This window comes from Schistocerca nitens, chromosome 1, assembly GCF_023898315.1.
Source record: "Schistocerca nitens isolate TAMUIC-IGC-003100 chromosome 1, iqSchNite1.1, whole genome shotgun sequence".
NCBI classification, from domain to species: Eukaryota; Metazoa; Arthropoda; class Insecta; order Orthoptera; family Acrididae; genus Schistocerca; species Schistocerca nitens.
Genome location: NC_064614.1, coordinates 482,492,779 through 482,520,390, shown reverse-complemented (window position 1 = coordinate 482,520,390; position 27,612 = coordinate 482,492,779). Strand labels below are relative to the sequence as shown.

General features: G+C 45.1%; 1 protein-coding gene and 1 pseudogene across 1 annotated transcript in view; both read left to right on the top strand.

The window, feature by feature from the left end:
* Window positions 1–27,612, top strand: part of LOC126255659 (serine protease snake-like) — a 234,674-nt gene that overhangs the window by 146,444 nt on the left and 60,618 nt on the right. The gene's annotated exons all lie outside the window — the stretch shown is intronic.
* On the top strand, window positions 955–1,125 carry LOC126204979 (U2 spliceosomal RNA; annotated as a pseudogene).

Here is a 27,612-nt window from a genome sequence, read left to right as displayed (position 1 = left end):
TACTAGCACCCGCCTCCATCACAACGTTTCCACTAAACATATCTGGCGAAAAAACCTTCTAATCGTACACACTCGCGATCATGAATTGTACACTGTCCGCCGACTGCCAGGCAGCTGGGGCCGCATCGTAGGGTGAGGCCCACAGATGCATCACACATCTCCAGCTTACCCGAGACTCAGATAGAAGAGAGACTGCCACCATGACCATGAAGCAGTCAGCTGATCAATTTACATTAGGCGAATAGTCGCCCAGGGCAAACACTCTTCATATTCACTCTTCTCATGCAACACACATGTCCGCTTTTGTCACTGCTCAACCAACATAATGCTTACTTTGCCGTTCTTCCACCAAGAGCGCGCCACTGCTCGGACCTGTCCCCATGGCTGTGGTCAAGAGCCGACAAGTTGGAGCATTCTTTGTAATTAAATGGTCCCTACAGGCTAAGTCATGGCTTCCGGTCGGCCATGCCCCCATGATGGCCCCTGCAGTGACTGTGGCACACTGAGACTGCAATTCCAATCCCAACATAGACTCACCTCAGTTTAAAAAGTCTGCTTTATCCAATCCGAGAAAGGAATGTTGTTGTCCATGCACCACGAATTGCTCACGTGAAAAATAGATTCCTCCACTTTATACGAGTTATTTCCGAAAAGAATAGAAATAGAGGGCATATACCCTTTCTCACATTACTAAAGTGTCATTACTTGTTGTGAAAATTCTGTACAATAGAATGGCAGATGCTATATTTCCGCCGGCCGCGGTGGTCTAGCGGTTCTAGGCGCGCAGTCCGGAACCGCGCGACTGCTACGGTCGCAGGTTCGAATCCTGCCTCGGGCATGGATGTGTGTGATGTCCTTAGGTTAGTTAGGTTTAAGTAGCTCTAAGTTCTAGGGGACTGATGACCACAGATGTTAAGTCCCATAGTGCTCAGAGCCATTTGAACCATTTTTGCTATATTTCCTCTAAGTATCTCTCATAAGGTAAAATAATCTGTTCTCATCAGCTTAATTTCTGTTACGTCCTGCATCACAGGACTAGAATATTAACCTCATTTTTCTTTCGTGAAGGAGTGCTAAAGCTTGCTCTATCTCTCCCACAGGATGCCTCCTCACTTCCGAACTCTCTTAAAGCAGCCAGATGCCTCGTCACCTGTCAAGTCTCTTAAGGTAGCAGCACAGAGGAGCTATAAATGTCAAGTTAATACCAATATCACTTTATAAATTCGGTAATACAGCTGACTTTATTACGAAGGTTATCTCTTCCTGTGTAGGCAAGAGATTGAAATTTCGTTAAAAAATCTCTCCGCAACGAAAAACAAAAAAAATGGCTCTGAGCACTATGGGACTTAACATCTGTGGTCATCAGTCCCCTAGAACTTAGAACTACTTAAACCTAACTAACCTAAGGACATCACAAACATCCATGTCCGAGGCAGGATTCGAACCTGCGACCGTAGCAGTCGCGCGGTTCCGGACTGAGCGCCTAGAACAGCTAGACCACCGCGGCCGGCCAACGAAAAACACCTGACTACTTCTCCAACTCATGAATCATATTCGTAGTACTTTCGTTCTTGCTTACACCCGCCCGGCGGCACGTCACTAATATCTAACTGATTGACTAATTAATTAAATTTTATCATGTGAGTCCCTTTGCTAAAAAAAATTGTTCAAATGGCTCTAAGCACTATGGGACTTAACATCTGAGGTCATCAGTCCCCTAGTCTTAGAAATACTTAAACCTAACTAACCTAAGGACATCACACACATCCAAGCACGATGCAGGATTCGAACCTGCAGCCGTAGCAGCAGCGCGGTTCCAGACTGAAGTGCCTAGAACCGCTCGGTCACAGCGGCCGGGGGTCCCTTTGCATGCTGAGTAGTTTTTTTCTGCAGTTGGGTAACACTCGCCAGGTAGCTCAATGGGAATCCCTGGGAGGCCCCATGGTACAGGGTAGATTTGTGATAGGATCAGCGTAGAGATTATAGGTAGATCCTCCGTGTATTAGGACAGGAAAAGGGTTCGATGATGGATCCGCCACCCGCTACAATCAGGATAGGGTTCGAAAGTGGATCCAGCACACATTATGGCCCAGATGGGGATTGGAGATTGATCACCACGCATTACAGTTGGGATAGGTTTTGAAGGTGAATCCACCTATGATGTGTCTGGTTCGGTGTATGGAAGTGGCTTCAATGGCGGTAGATCTGCAGTAAGATGTTACCCCCCTCTCCCCCCCCTCACCCCCCACATGAGACCGACACACACAAACTTATAGAAAAATAGTTCAGTTGCGCTAGGTGTTGACAAATGTACTACATTTACATGCAAATTTAGGATACGTGACCAGGAGTGAGGTCATGATCAAAGGAGCAGAAGTGATATAAAATCGGCAAAATTACGAAAACTGGCGGGAAACAACTTTGAACTGAGGGAAAATACGACAAAATGAGGGAAAATTGAGGGAGAATTATAGACTACTTACAAGTCTGCTCCGTGCAGGAAAATTCTGTGCATGGGAACGAGTGTGTGACAGCAAAAGGAATGCAAGGAAAACTGGACATGGAAGCACTAGCTACCAGGCAAACAGTAATTTTTCAAGGGGAGTAATAAGTCGGCTGGAACAAATTGTCTAACCTGGATGACGACCAAATGTCGAGTAATGAATTCATATCTTTCTGATCACAAGCCCAGGTGTGACCCCAAAGTTCTCAACAACCGCCTTACAGATTTTTACAAAGTGTCTAGATATATGAGTACGATAAACTTTATTTCCTCCTTAGCTGAAGAACATTTTATTAGCAGCTTTGGACTACAGTATACAACTACAGAATAAATCGCGCATTTGACCCTGTGTTTAAGTACAGGGTTATTACAAATGATTGAAGCGATTTCACAGCTCTACAATAACTTTATTATTTGAGATATTTTCACAATGCTTTGCACACACATACAAAAACTCAAAAAGTTTTTTTAGGCATTCACAAAAGTTCGATATGTGCCCCTTTAGTGATTCGGCAGATCAAGTTCCTCCCACACTCGGCGCAGCATGTCCCCATCAATGAGTTCGGAAGCATCGTTGATACGAGCTCGCAGTTCTGGCACGTTTCTTGGTAGAGGAGGTTTAAACACTGAATCTTTCACATAACCCCACAGAAAGACATCACATGGGGTTAAGTCGGGTGAGTGTGGAGGCCATGACATGAATTGCTGATTATGATCTCCACCACGACCGATCCATCAGTTTTCCAATCTCCTGTTTAAGAAATGCCGAACATCATGATGGAAGTGCGGTGGAGCACCATCCTGTTGAAAGATGAAGTCGGCGCCGTCGGTCTCAAGTTGTGGCGTGAGCCAATTTTCCAGCATGTCCAGATACACGTGTCCTGTAACGTTTTTTTCGCAGAAGAAAAAGGGGCCGTAAACTTTAAACCGTGAGATTGCACAAAACACGTTAACTTTTGGTGAATTGCGAATTTGCTGCACGAATGCGTGAGGATTCTCTACCGCCCAGATTCGCACATTGTGTCTGTTCACTACACCATTAAGAAAAAATGTTGCTTCATCACTGAAAACAAGTTTCGCACTGAACGCATCCTCTTCTATGAGCTGTTGCAACCGCGCCGAAAATTCAAAGCGTTTGACTTTGTCATCGGGTGTCAGGGCTTGTAGCAATTGTAAACGGTAAGGCTTCTGCTTTAGCCTTTTCCGTAAGATTTTCCAAACCGTCGGCTGTGGTACGTTTAGCTCCCTGCTTGCTTTATTCGTCGACTTCCGCGGGCTACGCGTGAAAATTGCCCGCACGCGTTCAACCGTTTTTCCGCTCACTGCAGGCCGACCCGTTGATTTCAAATAAATGGTTCAAATGGCTCTGAGCACTATGGGACTTAACAGCTATGGTCATCAGTCCCCTAGAACTTAGAACTACTTAAACCTAACTAACCTAAGGACATCACACAACACCCAGCCATCACGAGGCAGAGAAAATCCCTGACCCCGCCGGGAATCGAACCCGGGAACCCGGGCGTGGGAAACGAGAACGCTACCGCACGACCACGAGCTGCGGGCCCGTTGATTTCCCCTTACAGAGGTATCCAGAAGCTTTAAACTGCGCATACCATCGCCGAATGGAGTTAGCAGTTGGTGGATCTTTGTAGAACTTCGTCCTGAAGTGTCGTTGCACTGTTATGATTGACTGATGTGAGTGCATTTCAAGCACGACATACACTTTCTCGGCTCCTGTCGCCATTTTGTCTCACTGCGCTCTCGAGCGCTCTGGCGGCAGAAACCTGAAGTGCGGCTTCAGCCGAACAAAACTTCATGAGTTTTTGTCGTGACCATATGTCAATGAATGGAGCTACAGTGAATTTATGAAATCGCTTCAATCATTTGTAATAGCCCTGTATTTTAAACTCTAATAGTTTTTACAGTGTGCTTCTCTGTACTCTCTACCAATCGGAACCATGCAGTGTTGGCTAAGAAAAACCTCACAGAACAGTTAGTGCATGGTTCTTAATAACATTCCGCAGGATATCTAGAGAGGTAATACGGATACATACAAGTTGACTGCTGTGTTGGATGCTTTTCTAGAAAAGAGAACTGTCTGCCTCTAAAGTGACATGGAACTGCATTAAAGGATGATAGAAGGTAGATGGAGTAATCGGTTGAGAGTGTTTGCAACGAGGTAGGATTTAATGGTAGACTAACGATACATTCTAGAGAAAGTGGGATGTTATGACAGGTTGTTTAGCGCACATTTTAATCACTTTTTCCGTTGTCCTCTGTTTGTAGTATCTTCTTGATACTCGTTCAAACACCACAACAATACTACAGAATTGATAGAACAAGTGATTTGCATAAAATGTTTCTAAATCCTTCTGCCTGGAGCTCCATCATGCATAAATCGTGTGTTTCTTTTTCTTGTTAATCATCTGTTATATCACCACAACACTCTGAAATGTATCATATCTATTATACACCAATAAGGAATGCCAACCTCCTCAGCATACATACATCTAGAGACATCGTGTGTAACTGGACGGACGACGTGGGTAAGACTGGTATGGAACAGTCTTCGCAGATCGGCAGTTATGGTATTGGAGTGAGAATACTGGCCTATATCACTAGCGTCGATGGGGTGTGCAAATTTGGGACTCGTGTTATGTTCTTAATATATCGAAGTATGCTGATTATGTGGAACTCAGTTCGTTCTGTTCCTTCACGAGATGCCGACTGTAGCTTGCACAGTACCCCTCCCACTTTTGGTCAGTTCCTAATTAAATCGCAGACAATATTGCAGGGAGTGTTGGTTAAAGACAAGGGAACAGTTACAAGATGTGTAGAGAGACCATCTAGAGTTTTGCTCAGGATCCTTGGCCAATACGTTCAACGGCGAACTGTTGCAGAGTGCTGCAATGGATATTATGTATTTGCTGGGGTGGTAATCTTCAAGATCTTTCAACCTCAGACTTTATCCTACGAATGCGAGAATTCTCTCCTCAGATAAGGAGAGATGGACAATCGTAATTTTTCAAAATTTATAAAGTGTTTCGGCTAAGGAACGTAGTTTTTGCATCTCCTCTCAGCTGATCTTTATTTCCCTCACTAAGAAATATTATTTAATCATGTGATGTAGACAGTGTAACAGGGTTCGCGATATTCTCCATGTATATAGTACTCACAAAGTAATGGAAGGGGTGGTTTAGCAATGATACAGACATTGGGAACCATGCTGCAATGTAATTCGCTGATAGCATCAAGAGATCGGTGTGATGGGATGTTTTGTAAACATGACAAGTCGTCGAGATTGATAGTTTGGAACTCGAGTAATTAGGTAAAATGTGTTGAAATTACGAAAGATATGGTAAAATTACGAAAATTGATGGAAAATACGTAAAATTGAGGAAAATACGACAAAAATCTGGAGGAATGATGGGACTTACATGCTCGCCTGGGAGTATGAAAATCATTCTATTCCTCCACCGGTGTTACTGACAACTGGTGGTGCGTACTATCTGTGCTCAGTCAGTTTAAGTCCTGTAGAATACCTCTCATTTCACATTCGGTTATGCATTGTAAGTCAGAAAAATGAAAGACGCAGTGTCCAAAGATTTGGAAGTAATGATGACCACCACCGATGACACTGAAACGGTGGTCATATACCTGGTGTAATGTGCACCACCAGTTTGAGTAGTACCAGAATGCTGGTTAAGTGGTGACAGAAGCGGAAGTGTATGTGTGCACAACTGTCGGTGTGCATGATGCATATGCGAGCGTGTGGGATTGGCAGGTTTTTTTCGACGGATGTGTTTAGTGGAAACTATGTGGTGGAGGAGGGTGTTTGTGTTCTCAAATTTCAGTGCATGCAACACCTAGGGCATAATTAGTTCTATGATCTATTTGTGGCGTAATTTAATTGCTCGATTTGGAAAATGTTTGTGTGTAAGGTGGTGGTCAGTATTTCAAGCGATCTGTTTGACTCCTGTAAATTGTTAAACAATTAATTTGATAGGGTAGTGCAAATGGACTAATTCCTACTGCAACGTTACCTAACAGTTACTGCTCAGTAGTTGTTCTTTCAGACAGCATCCTATAAGAACAAATCTGTTGTATCTTTACCTGTGGTTACATATACTTCAGATACTTGGTCTATGTACTGCTCTGTTTAAAAAAGATGTATTCATAGGGTCGAGCCACACACATCCGATATCAGCAGATAATAGCCTATAACATCCTGCAGTCAAATAGGCTAGGATTGCGAATTAATAATTTACACAGAGATATATAATGAAAGATAAATGATTATTTTAAAAACAAGGTTTCTATTCTAACGTCTGTGTTTGATTTAGACGACTGAATTACGTTGAATAATATGCATTCAAAATCGGAACTCTCAAATAAATGGGAAGTGGTTCTACGATATTCAATCAAAATACAGACAGAAAATGTCCTTATCAAATGCAGCATGGTACCAAAATCCCGTGAACTAAATAGTCATCGAAGATACGCGAAAACTAAGTCTGTTTTGTGATCATAATACACCAAATATTCACTAGCTCGAAACACTTCAACACAATGATCCACAAATTATCACATTCTCAATTCCATAGATCAAGTGGCAAATGTTAGAGTCCTATTCTGGACCACATTCAGACCTCTCGAAATGTAAGTCCATCCAGAAGTACGGTAGCGGCCGTTCACCGCCCAGAATCACTCACCTCCGCAATCGAATACCACTCATTACCATAGGCAGGTCTGCCTCCTTCCAGAACTCGATATCAACGTGATGTAAAACCTAATCTTCCTTCCTTTCTTCTTTCCTTCCTTGTTTCCACAACTCATGTAAGTGTCAGAATCGCTCCCTTTGACTCTTCACTCGAAAAGTCCCAGTCTTCACTTGACTTCCGTAGTTTACTGCTGCTGTCTGTTTCTCCATTGGCTGCAGGCCGTCGCCACCAGAAATATATATCGTCCCTAAGCTCTACAGACACTTCCTGAACTTAACTATTACAGTACAACAATATTGAAATAAAGAAATGTCATAAACATGCGGTTACACTCAGATCATTTACAACAAACATAAGTTATAGTTCTTTTATAAATAAATAAGCCAGCATCCTTGCACAGGTGCCCTCACAATAAATGACAACAGACTGTTCTTAAATATTGTTTAAACAGCTATTTACGCCTGTTCGACAGAAGCGTCTTTTAGTTCTCTGTTCAGTTGTGGTGTCCGCTAGCACATGCGAATGGCCACTTTTAAAACAGCACAGTTTTTTAATAGAACTTCCATTCAATATTTAAATAAAGTTGCTACCAAAATATTAAACTGTTCGTTAAATAAATTAGTAAGGATGAAAAAATGTATGCTGTGTTCATTTACTGTGTAAATGTGTAGAATATGATGTTCTGCAAACATCTCCATAATAAAAAAATGTGTAAAAGACGTAATCAGATACGTACGTAGCCTTCAGCGATGAATGGCTATGGTGCAACTTCATCATCTTCCGTAGAATTTGCGTGAAATGATTAAAAGTTATTAATTCAGAGATTCATTGTGTAGATGTTTATTCACTATGAAATATTAATTTCAGAATTTTTAAAAATATTGAAATATTGTTTCGTTGAATGTTCCCGATTTTTCTGGGATAGCTGATGTGTTTAGATTTGCATTAATATTTGGCTGCAAATTATTGTAGACTCTCAACGAGCTGTAAGAAGCCGTCTTTCAGTTAGTCTCCAAGCCCACTATTTCTGGGAGCATAGCCGGCCCTGTTAAGCCACCAACGTTTCAACCAAATTTCTCGTACCGGAATTTTCCAGTTTCCAGTCATGTGCTGTTTGTCTCGTCTCCGGACGGCCTGGAGCAACCGCTTGAGCCCACCCTAAGCTGCAAGTCCACTAGCAGTCAGCCATTCATCAAATTTATCTTACCTCATAGCGATTCTAGGCAGCCGATTATCTCGCCTACATATGTGCTACGTTACATACCTCCACTTATTGTGTTACATTAGCTTTCTGACTTGGTACATAAATAGCATCAGATTTAACATGCATATCATAATAAATACATACATAATACATAATAAATAGAATACCACACTTGCACGTCAGAACAATAGAATAAGATCTTTGTGATGGTGTAAGAAACAGCATGTACCTCCTGGGATATGTTACATTATCAGCTTACCCCAGTGTATTTTAGAGCAAGAAATACTACCAGGAGTGAAAAAGTAGGTAAAATAAATGTAAATGTCGTGTGACTAGGGCCTCCCGTCGGGTAGACCATTCGCCGGGTGCAAGTCTTTCGATTTGACGCCACTTCGGCGACTTGCGCGTCGATGGGGATGAAATGATGATGATTAGTCGGGAATCGAACCCGGGTCCTTAGGATTGACGTTCTGTCGCGCTGACCATTCAGTTACCGGGGACGGACAAAAAAGTTGGTGACATAGAAACACGGTGCGAGCTTATCTTGGAATTTTTTTATGATAAAGCGTTTTAAGCCGAGGGCGGACACTGGCATAGTTATAAGGTAATACTCAAGTATCAGGTGCTGTCCCCTTACGGTAATCGCCACTAGTCCTAGCTTGATGCATTTTTTTTCTCTTCATAGCGGGAACTTGACCTCATTATAACAAAACAGGCACTAGCCTGGTCAAAACTAACATTATAACCTAAGTATCCTTCGTAATAATCAACGCTCTAGGTTAATTTACGACTAACAGATTTAGAACCACTGGCTGTTCGGGCTCAGGATAGCCTCTGAGGACAGCATACAACCTCGGCAACGAACACGTCTGTTGTGCCTAAGAAGCAATGTAAGAGAACAACCCAATAAGATACGCACCAGTGCGTGCAATAAACAGAATTAACCAAAGTACAGAAAGTTCACTTAACACAAGCAACATGGATGACGTTCCTTCGAACCGACCAACATAAAACGGCAAAACGCATTTCAAACTGATCGGCACAAGGCGACGACTTAAATAAATACGCAGCCCTGTGTCCCATTCACAGTTAATACCAAACACGACGATAATACTGAAAACAAATATAGACCAGCACAAGGCAACAACATAACTAAATGCACACGCCTTCGTCGAATAAACACGAAATCAATATTAAAAATTGTTCAAATGGCTCTGAGCACTATGGGACTTAACTTATGAGGTCATCAGTCCCAAGGAACTTTTTTTTTTTTTAATCTTTATTTGATCATTATCATGATACAATTTAACCTACTACCTAAAGACATTAGTAGGTCCTATTTTTAACTATTACAATATTCTATCTGCAGCTATTATTATGTTTAACACTACACGTTTCTACTGTAAATTTTCACCACTATGGGGGTTATTCTACTATACTATACTATGTTATTGTTTTAGTGCTACCTTGATTTTAGCTACTGTTAATTAGGATACTACTTGTGAATGGTTATTATTATGACTACTCTACCTGCAGCGTTACAAGTGTACCAGAATAAGATACAAACCTAATTGTTGGCCATTCCCACTGAGCTAATCCCAGTAGGAGTGCCCCTGGCACTGGGCTGGACGGTGAGGTCGTCGCTGCAGTTCTGTACTGTTTCTACTATCCTAGTTTGAACCTATAACTAACCTTATATCTAATGTCATAATTGGTGCGTAGTCAGGTCCGGTGGTGATGTACTGCCCCCCCAACCTATTCCGAAAACCTGGCGGATTCCAGCCGTGAAGCGGCTGGCCAAGTCCAGGTCCCGGCGGAACAGGGAGGGTGTACGTGACAAGTCTGGTATTTATTTATTGATTATTTCTTAAATATTCTTTGAGGACTTTTCCTGAGATTACGTCTGCTAGATGATTCAAGACGTTGAAAGTGTTTTCCTGCCTGAGCAAGTGGTGCGTGTCGTTATTCGGCAGTTGTTCCCTTAATTATTAATTATTGTGCTACATCGTCGAAGAGGGGACACTCGTACACCACGTGGTCTGTAGTGCCCTGCTCTGCTCCACAGTCACACGCTGATGTTGCCCTTTTCCCGAACCGACACAGATATGTCGGGTAGGGTCCGTGCCCAGTAAGAAAGTCCAGCAAGCCTCTTGTGGGTTTGATGTAAGTGAGTTTTAGGCGTTCCTGTATGTTTGGAAGGAGCTCGTGTGTTCTTCGGCCAGTCTCATCATTATCCCAGAGTTCCTGCCATAATTCAATTCTTCTTTTAATACTTTGTTTATCCCCTACATATACCCCCATGATTTCTTCAATTTTTTCTCTTCTATTCTTCTTTATCCAATACCAGGTGGCCTGTTCCCTAATTTTTATGTCCAGTGGACATAGCCCCATCAGTACTAAAAGTGCCCCTCCTGGAGTTGTTCTATATGCTCCTACTGACCGTAGGAGCATATTTCGCTGCACTCTTCTTACGGCCACGGCAGGCTTGACCCTCGTGAGCCTGTGTGCCCAGACCGCTGACCCGTAGCCTACGATGGATGTGAGGATGCCGTTATGGTACAATTTGATTAGATCAGGTGGGAGATGGAATCTTTTGTGTCCTATTCCGATTAAGTTGTTTAGTACTGTTAGTGATCTCTGTGTTACCGTGTCAATGTGTGATGCATAGTTCCACCTCTCATCGACGATGACACCGAGATACCGGGCTTCTCTGCGCCTGAGGACTGGTAGGCCATTTATTCTGACTGTAGGATTTCTTATAAGTTGACCGTTGAGCAACAGGTAGGTTGACTTGTTAGGTGCGATGGTCATTTTTGTTTTATGACACCATGTGGTCAATATTGTAATGGCTCTTTCTGCTTTCAGTTCTAAATCTTCGCGGCTGCGGCCGCCGACCAGCAGGAAGAGGTCGTCTGCGTAGGCTATGAGCTCTAGCACGTCTTCACTGCTCTTTAGTTCTTCTGAGAGTCTTTCCATGTTTATGTCCCAAAAGAGTGGGTCCAGGACGGATCCCTGGGGACACCCCTTGGTGATTTTCTTGCTGACTTTGCCGCTAGGGGCCGATAGCCAGACCTCCCTTTCTTCACAATAGCTCCTGAGACAGCCATATAGTGGCCCTGGGCATTCCTTCTCCCGCAAGCAGGAGAAGAGCAAAGGCCACCACAGGTTATCAAAGGCGCCACTGATGTCCACCATGACGCCGACTATGTACTTGTGCGGGGTAGAGTCGCAGACATCCACAGCCAGGGCGATTGTGTCAGACGCCGACCGTCTTGTCCGAAAACCGAATTGTCTGTCACTCATCCCGCACAGGACTCGGTGTGCAGCCAGCCTGTCTGCCAGCAACCTCTCAAAAAGCTTGCCCAACAAGTCCAGTAGACATATAGGTCTGTATGACTACTTTGGGGTCTTTGTCTGGGCCTTTTTTGATTATAACTACATTCGCCTTCTTCAATATGGAGGGGAATGTCTGAAGCCGTAAACACTCATTGTACAGCTGAGTGAGAGGTGCCACCAGCTGGGGGGCGAGGTACTGTATCACTTCCGCAGTAATGCCGTCTGGGCCAGGAGCTTTGCCTTTTTTAAGAGCTTTTATGTGGGAGCTTACCTCTTCTTCGGAGAAGGGGTAAACCAGTAGGTTGTTTTCGTAGACCCGTTGGTTTTCTCTTCTTATTCTCTGTTGTTCATCAGAGTCATCATCCTCCCTATCGTCAGGTAGCAGGGCACGGAGTAGGACACCCGCAGTTTCCTGCCAGGTCTCCGTCATCCGGTCCCCGTCCCTGACGGTAGCACCATAGGTGATTTCATTTTTTCCCGTACTATTTTGTAAGGTAATCCCCAGGGGTCTGTAGCCAATTGGCTTTGTACATACTTCTCCCAGCTCCTTATCCTGACAGCCTTGAGTTCCTGTTGGAATTGTTCGTGGCTTCTCTGTATACCTGCAGCCAGCGCTGCTTCTCGTGACAGACGACACACCGCTGGTAATACCTCCTCGCCCTCCTTACTGCCTGGCGCATTTGCCCCAGTTCGACTGACCATGGTGAGGGGGAGGCCGCGACGGCCCTCCTCCTGGTTGGTACAGCTGCCTTCACTGCCCTGGTTATCGCACTTGTAAGATCTCTGGCATACTCTTCTACGTTGACATCACCCTCCAGCAATGCAGGAATGTCACACTCCCTCGCCAGGCGGTCCCAGTCGGTTTTATTGTAGTTTAGCTGCGTTTCCCACCCCATGCATGTCCCAGTGGCACTCGCTGTCTCCATTGGTGAATGTTATTACGTTATGGTCACTAGTGGTGATTTGGTCCCAAACTTTCCTCCCCCCCCCCCCCCCCGGTGTAGGTGGGAGGGTTTCCCTGTTTGTTAGCGAACATTAATTGTAGTGACATGATTGTGTCGACAGCTTTTTCTCCTCGGTCGTCCTGAGTGCCACTGAACCACAGGGGGGATTTTGCATTGATGTTTGCAGTCACGAGAATTCTTCGTCCCCGCAACACCGTGGCTATTTGGACGAGCTTGTCCAGGAATTCGTCTATTTGTCTTCCGTACTGGAAGTACATGTTAACCACATATAGTACTCCCGTTGGTGAATGAAGCTCCACGACGTTGCAGTGGTCACCTGAAAATTGTGCTAATACTGTCGCTCTCAATGCTTTGTTTGTGATTATGACCGCGGCTCTCGGTTCCGCTCCACTATAGATCTGTTGCCATTTGACTGCGGTGAACGGGGTCCGTCCAGCCAGGGAGTATGGCTCCTGCACGCAGAGTACATCTAGACTCTTCTCCTCCACCACTTTCCGGAGTTCCTGCAGAACCAGTTTGCTATTATGTGTGTTTATCTGTCCCACTCTTAACTGGCTCACGTGGGAAGTATGTGTGTATATGAGACTCTGGCCAGTTTTTGCGCCAGTCGTGTGCTATCCTGCCGTTAGTGATGACAGATTGATTGTACAATTCATTAAGGTCGAACTTTTCATTTCGCCTTTCGAATACTTTCTTAACTAGGTCTCGCAGGGCTCCGAAGTCTGTGGGGAGATTCATTGTCTTAAGCTGTATTCTGTCTACAGCCTCCATCACTGGGAAGGTGATGTCTCTGCCATATTCATGGCCGACACGCACCACATGCCTTAAGACTGTTGTGAGGGTGGCCGGCTCTTCCAATCTAGACAGCTGTAAAGCGTGCTCCAGGTTGGGGTAAATCCTAGCAGGATCTATTCGTAGCCCTCGTTCGGTAGGTGGGCTTATTGGTGTACTTGTGTTTGTCGGTACACTTGTGCTGCTTATTGTGTTAACCTGCACTTGTTCTTCCTCTGTCAGTGATAATTTCCCTACCACAGGATCCCCAAGTGGTCGTGCTTGATCTTTAGGCGACCTTTGTCCCCGATTCGGAGGAGAGGGTGCATCATTCTGATCACAAGGATCTGTTTGGATACAGACATCTTTCATTGTGATTGTGTGATGTTGTGGCCTGGTGATCTTCTGAATAAATTCTTTGAATTTATTGGCCATTATTGCATCCCTCAGCCTCTTACTTGGAGACTTTCTTTTGGGCTTCCTGTTCCCATTTAGGGACTCAGCCATAATCGATTCGTGCTATGAGTCTCAGCTCAAGCATCCTGTAGGTAGGGCAATTTCTGCCAGTAATGTTGCATGACTTTTTGCCTCTCTTTATACAGGGTATGCAGATTCCAGCTTTGCTGCAATTCTTTTTCGTGTGATCCTTGCCCCACACCTGGAGCAGGCCGGCTCCCTCTCAAAATGCTTATGTACGTGGTCTAAGTCGCCACAGTTGTGGTATCTGGGGACCACTAGGTAATCCCTTACATTTATCGCATGGAAACCTGTGTATACTCTCTCCATGGTGGTGATTCTGCGCCACATCTTTCCAGAGACCTCGGCAACGTGATGTACGACGTCACGCTCCCGGGGTCCTGTTCTGATACGTAGTTTAAAATCATTTTTGAATATTTCCCACTCCATGTCATCAAAATTTTGATTATATAGCGTCTCATATATGTCTACTTCTGTTAGTGCTGTTGGTACATCGTAAAGGATCACCAGCGGATTCCGCTTTTTCGGAGGTTCACATTTGACTGCTGCGTTAAGTTTGGTGTTGTTTAAGATCTTATCTCTGTCCTCCTCAGTTGCCACATCAACTACTACTACGTTTTTAGTTGCTTTGACTTTGTTTATTTTTATTTTGTCTTTAGCGGGGTCAATGGTAGTGGTGAATATTTCTTGCATTTTTTTAACTGTCTGTCCGGGCAGGGGTCTTAAGAAGACCGCCGTGTCCGGCTTTTTGAGACCTTTCCTTGGTAGTTTGAGGTTTTGTGACTGCTTGCGCAGCCACTGCAGCCCAGGTTTTGGTTGGTTGCTGCCTTAATCTATTGTTCTCTTTTTCCAATTCTTCGAGTTGCCCCTCAAGCTTTGCACTTGCAATGGCCCAGGCGGCGAGCTCGTTTTTGATTGCCAGGACTGCAGCCTGGCTGATTTTTCCGTTTTTCACACTTGAGTCCAAAATTTGATTAATTTTAGTATGTCTTTCGAGCGTGTTTTACTCATTCTGTTCCGCTTCCTCCTGTGAGGCAGGAACAGTCGCTATCGACGCCCTCGAGGTCGCACTAGAGTCACTCGTCTCTAAGTCAGCCATGTTTGTAGACGAGTGAAAAAAGGATGGGAGCCCGTCTCTTGCCCGGATCGGCTCCTCTGGCATGGGGGGGGGGGGGGGGGGACTTCTGCAGCTCGCCCACCGACCTCGCCCCTAGGTCAAGGGCATTCCAGAGCTGCTGGGTTCAGCGCACCGTTTCCAGCGCACTGGTCCCCGTTGATGACTCCGTCATCGACGATTTCACGCAACGCACCGCGGCAACTGCACCCCGCACTCCGGAGAGGCGGATGCACTTCTCGCCCTTCGCCGCCTACTTGCCCGAGTTTCCACCTCTCGGCCAGGGACCCACTCCTACTCAGGTGGCGGGCCGGTCCCCCAGACGTTCGGCGGAATGGACCCATCTAACCTGGCCCCGATGTTACCACCACCTGGGTTTTGCAGAACACGCCCCGTTTACCCAGGGGCGCGGCGAAGCACCCTTGCCGACACGCGCCGCGATCCCACGCCGACAAACGAGATCGCCGGCATGCAGAGCACCTGTTGGTCTGTGCCCTGCGAATAGAAAGGGACTGGTGTTCGGTCCCTCGACACAGCTCCCCCTGTGCCACGCACCCTTCGCTTTCGCATCGGGTTGGGTCGCAGCTCTCCCTTTTGTCGCGAGGCAGAATGCCGAGCTTAACATCTGGCACCACGGGAAGGCGGAAAGAGCTACTTGGGAAGGAGAGGCTATGAGAGACGCGTCACTTCCCCTTTGAGGACTGCCGCGGCACGCCCAACGAAGCGATACGCCCCAGTGCGAGCTTCCGTGCCTTACGGCGCGCCGGCAACGGGCGGGCCCGCGCCGAACGCGCCGTCAAGCGACCGACCTCACGCCAGACTCCCATAGAACTTAGAACTACTTAAACCTAACTAACCTAAGGACATCACACACATCCGTACCCGAGGCAGGATTCGAACCTGCGACCGTAGCGGTCTCGCAGCTCCAGACTGTAGCGCCTAGAGCCGCTCGGCCACTCCGGCCGGCCAAAACCAGTATTCATCATTTTTATTTGCAGCTCCTTGTGTTGGCCGTGTTTTCAGTCAAAATTATTGTATGTGAGGTCCGCCAGTTATGCAAAATACCGTTTTTTCTCAGTACCCAAACATGTTTCGGCACCGCTGTGCCATCATCAGTGTGTTTTCGTTTTTGTTTATTCTGTAATGTGAACATTTTTGATAAATGATAATAAAATTATGTGGATGTTTAGTTCATCAATAGGTCGTTTCTTTTTGTAAATACCTTTACATTTGATGTGCATGAATTTTCCGGATCACTTGTGTATTAATTACTACAGGTAGCTTGTCATCTGCAACCAAACGATGTTGATGAGAAAGTTTATTGCTAGGAGTTAACCTATCTTCTAGAATGTAATTTAGTTTGTTGCGATGTTTTCGCGCCTATATTCGTTTTTACTTACGTTTTCGTGTGGCAAGCACTTTCATTCTCCGCATCATGGTGAGGTGTTGTGATGCACACGTAACTATAACAAGTATTTTCCACAAATAACGTAGTAAAACACTTTTCACTTCACCAAAACCCTGGGACACACAAGAAGCCACAATCACACTGTGTTTTGGTGAAGTCAAAAGTGTTTTACAACGTTGTTTGTGGAAAATACTTGCTATAGTTACGTGTGCATCACAACACCTCACCATGATGCGGAGAATGAAAGTGCTTGCCACACGAAAACGTAAGTAAAAAAGTGCTTGCCACACGAAAACGTAAGTAAAAACGAATATAGGCGCGAAAACATCGCGACAAACTAAATTACATTCTAGAAGATAGGTTAACTCCCAGCAAAAGACTTTCTCATCAATATCATTTGGTTGCAGATGACAAGCTACCTGTAGTAATTAATACACAAGTGATCCGGAAAATTCATGCACATCAAATGTAAAGGTATTTACAAAAAGAAACGATCTATTGTTTGAACTAAACATCCACATAATTTTATAATGAATTAACAAAAATGTTCACATTACAGAATAAATAAAAACGAAAACCCACTTATGATGGCACACTGGTGCCGAAACATGTTTGGGTATTGAGAAAAACGGTGTTCTGCATAACTGGCGGACCTCACATCCAACAAATAAAATAAATAATATTAACCATAACACAACCAGCGAAATTTGTTTTCTCTCAGACACAGCTTCCGTCATCCACTTGCACGTGAAGTGCTGAGCTATGTAACAGCTGAGGCAACAAACCAACAACAGCTCCACTTCCAGAGGCATCCTGCCTAGTATCCAACTAGTGCAGATTTGATTGCAGGTCACTGAACTGGCTACACGAATGGTGCAGTCACTGCTGTATACAAGCAGTACAGAATTACAATCAAAGTGCCCAAGTTGAAGAGATCTTTACGTAGAGCAGACAATAAAACATCGGCAAATAACTATCGAGACCCAAACCACTAGCCGTTTCGCACGCCCAGAGAACGTCACTGTCCCATTAGGAACCACACGTCACAGAGGAAACCTCGCAATGCGAGCCAAACAAATTTCTCCAGACGTGGTGTGTAAACCCACCTGGAACACACACGCTCACTGGTGGACATAAAACTGACACGTTAATAACTTAAACTGCACGCTGTTCGCATACGAAACAACACGTATGTCCCCAGTCACCAAACACACGAAATTGCGAAAACATTCACCATGGAGCTAAAACTAATTTCCAGATACGTAGTGCATGACGGGCCAGGATCAGATCACACACACTAAACCCATTGCGAAATCACATATGTATTAGCACGCCGGTACCTAAAGTAAGAAATACTTTACTACTGCTCTTAAAATGTAACACCTCAACCGATGCTCAATCGCTTGACGAGTTACTAAAGAAATCTTCGAACAATTGAGGAAAATCCTCCAGGCACTTCCTTTACATACAGGAACACTAAACAGAATGCAATTACTTATTACACAACGACTATAGTCCGTGAGACGAGTGATTGGTACTGACAGTCCCGGCGGGCAGACGGCGCTGATGCCGAACGTGGCTCACAGCACGCGGCGCCCTGTCTGCTACACGCATTCTCTAGCAGCAGAAATAAAAGCGAGACAAAATACAAGTCGTATTGGTACGCGTGAATTTATTTAAAGTTGATGCTTGAAATATATTAACTCGAAAACTGATAAGAGCTATTTAGTACAAGTATCTAAGATGCTGAAACATAATAAAGTTATTTGTTAAACTTCACAACTGAAATGAAAACTATTTTCGCAAGTTGTTGAACATTAGCAGTTTTGGTTTCCATTGTTAAGTATTAGCATTATTAATTTGTTCTACTAGAAGCTACAGAATAACTGGTCAGTGTATTAAGAGTTGTAGTCTGAAGAAAGTACTCACAATATGATGATCTGGTTGTAGATCGATAGCAAACTCCCTCCTTACATTCCTGAATACGTTGTAGTTACTGTAATGGAAAAACACCACTCACATCACTGTCAGAATCTGATTTGACATTGTCTTCCTCAGCACTACTCGAACTATCACTGCTCCCTCCCAGATGTATAATTAAATTTTCGATGCATTCTTCCACAACCCCTTCGGTTTTGGCCGCCTCTCTGATGGCACTTGCAGTGCTGTTTACAATTTTAGCCCACGTCTCGCTTGTCATCTCGCTTGTCACTTTATTGATAGCTGCTGGAAGGAGAGTTTCCACTTCAGAGATCGTGAATTTTTTATTGTTTGCAGCAATGTAATTTTTTATCTGCGCCCACACTCCTTCAATGGCATTGAAGTGACAGTGGTATGGAGGAAGCCGAACGATTTCATGCCCGTGCCTTTTAGCAATCTCGTCCATTACATATGTTGGAAATTGGGGTTTCTTTTCTGCCTCAATTTCGAGCAGTTCCGCCTTCCTTAAATCTTCTCTGAAATGTACTTTTCGCCGTTTCAACCACTGAATGATATCGTCTTTTTTTGTTGCCAAGGTTGGTGCCTTATCGTGAACAACGGAATGATAAGGCGCATTGTCCATAACAATCACTGATGGACTTGTCAGATTCGTCATAAGCGATGTCTCGAACCATTCTTGAAATACTACACTGTTCATTTCTTCATGGTAATCTCCCGTCTTTTTTGACCGAAACATTTTCAAGCAGTTTGGCACAAAACCTTTCGATGTTCCTGCATGTAAGACAATAATACGCCCTCCTTTGCCAACAGGCACTGCCATTGTCCCCTCTGGCGTTCCATCATTCCAGCCTCTACGTAAAGAATGGCTGGCATTGACCCAAGTTTCATCTAACCACACTATACTTTCGAATTCCACACCCATGATCCTGCGCAGAAATCTGCACCGCCATGCAACTACACTCCTGGAAATGGAAAAAAGAACACTTTGAAACCGGTGTGTCAGACCCACCATACTTGCTCCGGACACTGCGAGAGGGCTGTACAAGCAATGATCACACGCACGGCACAGCGGACACACCAGGAACCGCGGTGTTGGCCGTCGAATGGCGCTAGCTGCGCAGCATTTGTGCACCGCCGCCGTCAGTGTCAGCCAGTTTGCCGTGGCATACGGAGCTCCATCGCAGTCTTTAACACTGGTAGCATGCCGCGACAGCGTGGACGTGAACCGTATGTGCAGTTGACGGACTTTGAGCGAGGGCGTATAGTGGGCATGCGGGAGGCCGGGTGGACGTACCGCCGAATTGCTCAACACGTGGGGCGTGAGGTCTCCACAGTACATCGATGTTGTCGCCAGTGGTCGGCGGAAGGTGCACGTGCCCGTCGACCTGGGACCGGACCGCAGCGACGCACGGATGCACGCCAAGACCGTAGGATCCTACGCAGTGCCGTAGGGGACCGCAACGCCACTTCCCAGCAAATTAGGGACACTGTTGCTCCTGGGGTATCGGCGAGGACCATTCGCAACCGTCTCCATGAAGCTGGGCTACGGTCCCGCACACCGTTAGGCCGTCTTCCGCTCACGCCCCAACATCGTGCAGCCCGCCTCCAGTGGTGTCGCGACAGGCGTGAATGGAGGGACGAATGGAGACGTGTCGTCTTCAGCGATGAGAGTCGCTTCTGCCTTGGTACCAATGATGGTCGTATGCGTGTTTGGCGCCGTGCAGGTGAGCGCCACAATCAGGACTGCATACGACCGAGGCACACAGGGCCAACACCCGGCATCATGGTGTGGGGAGCGATCTCCTACACTGGCCGTACACCACTGGTGATCGTCGAGGGGACACTGAATAGTGCACGGTACATCCAAACCGTCATCGAACCCATCGTTCTACCATTCCTAGACCGGCAAGGGAACTTGCTGTTCCAACAGGACACTGCACGTCCGCATGTATCCCGTGCCACCCAACGTGCTCTAGAAGGTGTAAGTCAACTACCCTGGCCAGCAAGATCTCCGGATCTGTCCCCCATTGAGCATGTTTGGGACTGGATGAAGCGTCGTCTCACGCGGTCTGCACGTCCAGCACGAACGCTGGTCCAACTGAGGCGCCAGGTGGAAATGGCATGGCAAGCCGTTCCACAGGACTACATCCAGCATCTCTACGATCGTCTCCATGGGAGAATAGCAGCCTGCATTGCTGCGAAAGGTGGATATACACTGTACTAGTGCCGACATTGTGCATGCTCTGTTGCCTGTGTCTATGTGCCTGTGGTTCTGTCAGTGTGATCATGTGATGTATCTGACCCCAGGAATGTGTCAATAAAGTTTCCCCTTCCTGGGACAATGAATTCACGGTGTTCTTATTTCAATTTCCAGGAGTGTACATCTGTCCTTTCCATTAATATTTTGCGTCCGTTAAACAGTGAATAGCTGAAGCCTATGTCTTTCAACACTGTACGCAATGAAAATTTGCTCCCTTTAAAAAGATCGTCTTTCTGAAGTGACACCAGTAATTTAGATAGAGTGGGATGTTCCCTTCTCTTGTAATAGCTGTATATATGACGACGAATAGAGTCTTTCTGAAAATCGTCCGAAGCTGTCACCTGCTTATTTCTCGGTCGCTTCTTTCCTGGTGTGTGCAGCTTTGTTGTGCCACTCTCGTCACAATCTACACTATACTGTTCTTTCCCTATCTTTACAACAGTGTTCTTACTTATTTTCAATGCTGCTGCAGTTCTCTTCACAACCTGAACAACAGGAATTAAGGGCCCACCTTTGTCCTTTTCTTTCTCAAAGTAATCCCTCACAGAGCACACGAATTCACGGGCCTGGGTGTGTAGCACACTTTTCTTCCTCCGTTTCACTTCTTGTGTTGGGCTGGTACTACCCGCCGCACTAGACATTGTTTACAACGAAACATAAACAAAGAAACACTAAAAACAACAAAAACGAAATAAACTGCGAATTCAACTTCAGACAAACGACGAACGACCGGACCGCCTGCACGCAAGACACTGGTAAGTTTCATAAGCGCGCGCTACCGGGTTTCAGAGCGGCAACGTGGCCCTTGCTACCCGCTCAAAGTCAGGCCGTCATTGGCTGCCTGCCTGCGGTCGCTATGCAACGGAAAGACGCTACCGAGCTGTCAATACCAAAGACTCGTCTCCCAGACTATAGACGCCACCCATACTGCTGATACTTGCGTACGGCACTGCTCGCTGTTACGAGCGAGAAGACCTAGTCTCTGGCCGCTGCACGAATCAGATCGCGAAATCAGCCGCCAGAGATAGCAGCACCGCATACGGTATGTGGCTGGACTTCAGAATCGTGGGAGAGCTGAACCGTTCGGCACAGAGTATCCCGAGTACATAACATTGTCATAGGGAGGGTCAGAAGCACAAACAGTGGCTCAACATGGGGCTTACCCTGTTGTCGATTGTTATCAAGGTAGACCACGAGAGGAGCTCGTGGCGTGGGGGACACTGGCGACGCTGGAAATTACTGTCCACCTCTCTCCGCACTGAAAGAATCACGCAGCTTGCATACCACTGCGGAATAAAACGTTCACCCCAAAAGCTTGTAATTCATACGCGACCATCATGTTTACGACGCCCACAATTAAATCCGTGGTACGCTGTGTCGTCTAGAAGGCCGCAGGAGTTTTTTGCTCGGCGTTCTGTCTACGATGAAAGAAACTTTAACGGTATATAACAGCTCACACCGTTATGGAGCCACCACCAGCTTTCACAGTGCCTTGTTGACAACTTGTATCCATGGCTTCGTGGGGTCTGCTTCACACTCGAATCCTACCATCAGCTCTTACAAACTAAATCGGGACTCATGTGACCAGGCCACGGTTTTCCAGTCGTCTAGGGTCCAACCGATATGGGAACGAGCCCAGGAGAGGTGCTGCAGGAAATGTCGTACTTTTAGCGAAGGCACTTGAATCGGTGTCTGCTGCCATAGCCCGTTAATGCTAAATTTTGCGCGCACTGTCCAAACAGATATGTTCGTCGTACGTCCCACATTGATTCCTGCGTTTATTTCACGAAGTGTTCCTTGTTTGTTAGGACTGACAACTCTACGCAAACGCCGCTACTCTCTGTCGTTCAATGAAGACGGTCGGCCACTGCGTTGTCGATGGTGAGAGGTAATAGCTGAAATCCGATATTCTCGGCACTCTCTTCACACTGTGGAATTCCCCAACGATTTCCGAAATGAAAAGTCCCATGCGTCTAGCTCCAGCTACTATTCGAGTTCAAAGTCTGTTATTAATCGTCTTGCGACTACAATTACGTCGGAAATCTTTTCACTTGTATCACCTGAGTACAAATGACTGCTCCGCCTATGCACTGCCCTTTTATACTTTGTTCAAAATTGTTCAAATGGCTCTGAGCATTATGGGACTTAATTTCTGAGGTCATGTCCCCTGTTCAAAATTGTTCAAATGGCTCTGAGCATTATGGGACTTAATTTCTGAGGTCATGTCCCTACTTAAACCTAACTAACCTAACACATCACAAACATCCATGCGCGAGGCAGGATTCGAACCTGCGCTCGTAGCGGTCGCGCGGTTCCAGACTGTAGCGCTAGAACCGCATGGCCACCCCGGCCGGCTTATACTTCGTGTGTGCCATTTCACCGCCATCTATATATGATCATATAGCTGTCCCATGACTTTTGTCACCTTATTATACAATGTCATCGTCAAACCTCAAAGTATTTATTTCTCCTCCCTGTTAATTCTATTTCCGAATATCTTCTTCGTTTTCTCTACTGCTTGCTCGATGTATAAACTGAGTAACGTTGGGAATACGATACAACCTTGGCTCACTCCCTTCTTAAATACCGTAATGCTTCCGTTTCGTGTTCTTCCATCCTTGTCACTGTACTTTCGTTCCTGTACAAATTATACATAACTTTCGCTCCATTTATTTTAACCTTGCTACCTTTAGAACTAGATCGGAAGCAGACAACATTTCGTTAGAGCTACTGACAGCCTTCGGAGAGCCAGCTATGACAAAACTCTTCCATCTGTTGATCAAGATGTACGACACAGGCGAAATTCCCGCTGACTTCAAGAGGAATATAGTAATTCCAGTTCCAAAGAAATTAGGTGCTAACAAGTGTGCAAATTGCCGAACTATCAGTTTAATAAGTCATGTTTGCAAAATACTAACACGAAACCTCTATAGAAGAATGAAAAAACTGGTAGAAGCCGAGCGCGAGGAGGACAGTTTGAATTCCATAGAAATGTAGGAACACGCGAGGCAACACTAACCCTAAGACTTCTCATAGAAGATAGGCTCAGGAAAGGCAAACCTTCGTTTATACCATTTGTAGGCTCAGAGAAACTTTTTGAGCCGTCCGCTGTGGGCGAGCGGTTCTAGGCGCTTCAGTCCGGAACCGCGCTGCTCCTACGGTCGCAGGTTCGAATCCTGCCTCGGGCATGGATGTGTGTGATGTCCTTAGGTTAGTTACTTTAAGTTGTTCTACGTCCAGGGACTGATGATCTCAGATGTTAAATCCCATACTGTTTAGAGCCATTTGAACCATTTTTGAAACCTTTTGACAACGTTGACTGTAATACTCACTTCCAAATTCTGAAAGTGACTGGGGGTAAAATACAGGGAGCGAAAGGCTTTTTTTTTTTAATTTGTATCGAAACCAGATGGCAGTTACAAGAGTCGAGGGCCACGAAAGGGAAGTAGTGGTTGTGAAGGGACTGAGACAGGGTTACATCCTACCCCAGATGTTATTCAATCTGTATATTGAGCAAGCAGTTAGGGAAACAAAGCAAAAATTTGGAGTAGGAATCAAAAGCCATGGAGAAGAAATAAAAAGCAAAGGACTTGGAAGAGATTTTGAACGGAACGAACAGTGTCTTGAAAGGAGGATATAAGATGAACATCAACAAAATCAAAACGAGGATGATAGAATGAATTAAATTGAGAGGGAATTAGATTGAGAAATGAAACACTTAAAGTAATACATGAATTTTGCTATTTGGGTAGCAAAATAATTGATAATGGTCGAAGTAGAGAGGATATAAAATGTAGACTGGCAATGGCAAGAAAAGCGTTTGTGAAGAAGAGAAATTTGTTAACATCAAGTATAGATTTAAGTGTCATAAAGTCCTTTCTGAAAGTATTTGTATAGAGTGTAGCCATATATGGAAGTGAAACATGGACGATAGACAAGAAGAGAGTAGAATCTTTTGAGATACGGTACTACAGATGAATGCTGAAGATTAGATGAGTAGATCACGTAACTAATGAGGAGGTACTGAATAGAATTGGAGGGGGGGAGGAGGAAGAAATTTGTGGTACAACCTAACTAGAGGAAGGTATCGGTTGGTAGGACACATTATGAGGCATCAAGGGATGATCAATTTAGTGCTGGAGGGAAGCGTGGGGTAAAAATCGTAGAGGGAGACCAATAGATGAATACAGTAATCAGATTCAGAAGGATGTAAGTTGCAGAAGTTACTCGGAGATGAAGAGGCTTGCACAGGATCAAGTGGCTTGGAGAGCTGCATCAAACCAGTCCAACCAGTCTTTAGACTGAAGACCACAACAACAACAAACCTTTAGAATTTGAAGGAACGTATTCCATCGATATTTGGCGAAAGTCTTCTCTAAATCTACAAATGCTATAAACGTAGACTTGCCTTTCTTCAGCCTATCTTCTAAGATACGTTGTAGAATCATTATTGCCTCTCGTATTCCTACATTCATCCGGAACCCAAAATGACCTTCAAATGTTCAAATGTGTGTGGGACTTAACTGCTAAGGTCATGAGTCCCTAAGCTTACACACTACTTAACCTAAATTATCCTAAGGACAAACACACACACGCATGCACGAGGGAGGACTCGAACCTCCGCCGGTCCATGACTGCAGCGCCCTAGACCGCTCGGCTAATCCCGCGCGGCAAAATGACCTTCCCTGTTGTCGACTTCTACCAGTTTTTGCATTCTTCTGCAAATAATTCACGTCAGCATTTTGCAACCATGATTTAGTTAACTTTTAGTAGCGTAATATTGACAACCGTCAGTACCAGTCTTGTTAAGAAACGGAATTATTACATTCTTCAAGCCTGTCTTTCAGTTGTCTCATATATCTTGCACAGTAGGTGGAATAGTTTTGTCACGGGTGGCTCTTCCTGGGACCCCGATAATTCGGACGCAATTTGTTTCGTCTTAGGTCCGTCAAATTGTTCTCGCAATACCACGTCACGATTTCATGTTCTTTTACTTCCCCATTCTTTTCTATAATATTGTCCCTCGTATACCGCATTTATATATTCCTTCCAGCTATAAGATTCACCTTCTTTGCTTAGTACTTTCTTGGATCTGACCTCTTGATATTCATACAGCTGCTTCTCTCTTCTCCAAAGGTCTCTTTAATTTTCCTATACGCAGCATCTATATTTCGCCAAGTCACGTCTGCCTCTAAAGCCCTGCATTTGTGAGCTAGCCATTTCTGCTCAGTCATTTTGCAGTTACTGATGTGCCTGTTTGATTTGTTACATTTTTGTATCTTCATCCTTCGTGAATTAAATTTAGTATATCTTGTGTTATGCACTGATTTCTACTAGGTCTTGTCTTGTTACCTATTTGGTCTACTGCTGCCCTCTCTATTTTATCTCTAGAAGCTGCACACTCGTCTCGTGTTGTATTCAGTTCTCCTGTTTCAGTTAATTGTTGTCTAAAGCTCCCTTTGAACCTCTCAGCAATCTCTGGTTCTTTCAACTTATTCAGGAATTATCTCCTTAACTGCTTATTTTTCAGCTATTTTTACAGTTCTATTTCTCCTTCATTACGTTGACCTTGCAAGGTGTTTTTCATATTGTGAACCATTCAAAATGATACATCCTCCGCGTATCTGAGAACACGTGTGAGCCAATATTAAAGAGGAAGAGCATCTAATTAAAGGAAAATCCTCGTGAAACTAAAAAATAACTTAGTGTGATCAACATAAAGACAGTCTCTTCGAAAATGTCCAAATCTGCGCATCTGTGAAATCAGAATCTGCTACTGGGGAACGTTCCGATAACTGCGACGGTTTCACTTTCGATAGACCACATTTTCGTTTGTCACGTCAGAAGAGCAGTAAATCGTTTTACGACCTGCTCTTGGATTCATACAGCCGTTTAGGAGCGCCATTAACGGCCGGGTTCGATGTTAGCGTTCTATGTTATCACGTCTTCACGGTGCGCCGCAAGCTGTGACAATCATATCGCCATGCGAGGAGGGGTGGACGGGGGCAGGGGGAGGGGGGGAGAGGCGGGAAGAAACAGCTGGTCTCGAGATACTTCTCCGTAAGCCAATCATCGTCATTTTCACAGCAGTATTCTCTATTGCCAGGCTTCGAAAGCGATTAATGCGGAACTAAGCTATTTCTAGCAATCTTTCGTTGTCCTTATACTACTACTACTATTACTACGTGATCAGGCCCCGTGGACCGCATGCTTCTGCAAGTTTTCTCTTCCACTGTATTCTGTCCATTGCTGCTATCCGCCATCCGTTCACATCTATTGACACTTGGTTTAAATCTTCATGGAGTCCATCCCTCCAACGCTTCCTGGGCCTCCCTGGGGGTCTCTTTCCTGTATCTATGAAATTCCAAGGCCATCTGTGATCCTCCATCCGGGCCATATGGCCGGTACACTGCATTCGTTTGGCTTTGGCATTTCCTGCAAAGTTGGGTTGCTGGTATAGTTTCTCAAGCTCTTGGTTGTATCTGATCCTCCATTCCCCTGTATCTGCATCCAGAACCGAAACGAAGATCTCTCAAAAACAAGGAGCTTATGGAAGTCATGTTTCCGGATACTCCATGTCTCACAGCCATATAGAACAACAGGCTGGATCAAGGTTTTGTACAGTCGAATCTTGAACTGTCTGGAGAGATATCTGGACCGAAGCAGTTGTGCTATGCTGTGGTAAGATCGGTTTCCTGCTTGTATTCTGGCATTGATCTCTGCTTCACATGACGAGTTCTCAGTGAAAAGTGCCCCTAGGTATTTGAATTCAAGCACTCTCTTGTAGGACTGGTCACCAACCTGCAGAGATTGTAGATGACCAGCAGTCTGACAATGACCACGCATCATAACGAGGTACTCTGTCTTGGCTTCATTTATGTTTAGCCCAAATTTGCTGGCAGCCTCCTTTAG